The sequence below is a fragment of the Pyxicephalus adspersus genome, chromosome 11 (genome assembly GCF_032062135.1).
Source record: "Pyxicephalus adspersus chromosome 11, UCB_Pads_2.0, whole genome shotgun sequence".
NCBI lineage: Eukaryota > Metazoa > Chordata > Amphibia > Anura > Pyxicephalidae > Pyxicephalus > Pyxicephalus adspersus.
This window is the reverse complement of record NC_092868.1, coordinates 35,310,770-35,312,631: the sequence shown is the minus strand read 5'-3', so window position 1 is coordinate 35,312,631 and position 1,862 is coordinate 35,310,770. Positions and strand designations below refer to the sequence as shown.

At 33.6% G+C, this 1,862-nt stretch overlaps 2 protein-coding genes across 2 annotated transcripts in view; one reads left to right on the top strand and one right to left on the bottom strand.

Moving 5' to 3' along the window:
- Positions 1-1,862, bottom strand: part of APOC3 (apolipoprotein C3) — a 64,215-nt gene that overhangs the window by 25,296 nt on the left and 37,057 nt on the right. The gene's annotated exons all lie outside the window — the stretch shown is intronic.
- The window catches only part of LOC140340506 (uncharacterized), a gene marked incomplete in the record, with an annotated part of 8,914 nt that overhangs the window by 1,004 nt on the left and 6,048 nt on the right, over positions 1-1,862 (top strand).

Genomic DNA, 1,862 nt, shown 5'->3' with positions numbered 1-1,862 from the left:
AAGCTGGGAGAGTACACAGTGACCCTGCAAGATCAAGTGGAGTATCTGGAGAAAGATGTCCGTGACAAGATCCATGTATTCATCAACGAGGGTGTTACCACTGAAAACTAAGCTTTCAAAAAGTCAAACATAGAGTGATAGAAATATTACCAACATGGCACTACACCCAAAAAGTGCTGATCATTACATTCATCAAAATCCCACAAATATTGCTATGTATTTTCACTCAAAACATTAACACTCAGCAAAATCTGTAGCCTGCATTTCTAGAAATCCTGATTTCTTACCTCAGTATTATTTGGGTAACACAATATCTGTAGCTTTTCATGGGATAGTTTACTGAATGTTTCCCAAATTTCCATGATTTAGCATAGTAGTACAATGGAAACCTATGTTTACATTCAACTTGCGGGCCCCAACATTATTTAAAGAAATAAATAAAATGAGGAAAGTGAGGAAGGAACCTAAGTTGCCAACAATGATGTCTTATTCCCATAATGTCTGGGCTCCAGGATGTTTTCTTTCGATAAATTGCATATCTGAACATCAGTGTATGACTTATGCTGAAAAAAAGGAATTTTAACAAAGCATAGAAATTGTTTCTTGTCTTTTCAATGTTTAGGTAAATATTTATATATATATATGCACTTAAATATATAATATATATATATACATGTAAAAGCACAATGTGAAGTTTGGTAAATAAAAAGCAACTTAGCAATGCATAAATTGTACTTGTAATTCTTTTTTCTTTCTTTTATTTGGGCAATTACATTTTTGTAGAGTTTTACAGAGGTGGCAGAGGAAAACATAGTTCAAATATAAAAGAGGATGTGGGGAAATGGAAACTAACAAAGACGGAGTACATGAGTATTAATTATTATGGTATACATACAGTATATACCTTAAATAATAATAACACACAAATATAATTCCAAGGAGTACAAACAAAAATTACAAGGTTGTAATATGCTTTTTGAGTTTAAGGGTTATGGATGTAATGCATACAATAAAACATACATTGTATGTTGTGTTGGTAAAAAAAAGAAAATAAAAGATTTTAAGAACCTTTAAACTCCAGATATGAAGGACAAAAATTTAACACGGCCCTATAATCAATAATACATCAATAAAGGTTTATTTACACAGCAGCAAGACTGGGCAGTTCAAGAACCTAAAGCTCAGTGGCAACCTAAAACAACTACAGGTAGTAAAAGAATAAAGCTCCAGAAATACAGATATTAGGACAAATCCTCAGAGAAATTTAGTGAGCCCCCTACACAGTAAATCAGAGTGAACAAAATAATAAAGTACTGTATTCAACTCGACTCCATACAACATGGAAACTTCCCACTACCCCGCTATATACCAAAAGTAAAGCTTGTCAAAGCAGCTTAATGAGTACAGATGATTTAAATGTTATCAAGGACTCTGGAAAAAGCAAGCTGTGATCCTCAACTTGTACCAGTTTACCTAGCAGCAATACACTAAATATATAATTTCACATCTTTCACTTTTCACAGGATTCCTCATCTTTAAATGTGGTTACTAGGTGAAATCTTAATTAAAACAGGAATTCTCATTAAAATTATACATTTATTCACTGACTTCATTCACTGCAGAATATTGGCCCCAATCTAAGTTATAGGATGATAAAAAGAAAACTGTTACCGGGATTAGAAAAGAAAGTGCCGCTACCGTTACTATAACTGAAGTCAGCAAGTTGAGACCATGCGAATCTGCCAATTAAGGCAATTAGATTTCAGCTGCGTGATTAAGGAGGATCTGTTAAGCTCAATGGTGAGATCATAGCAATTAATTAGCGCGCACCTGCTCTCTGTTCTGTGCTTATTTACAGTCCT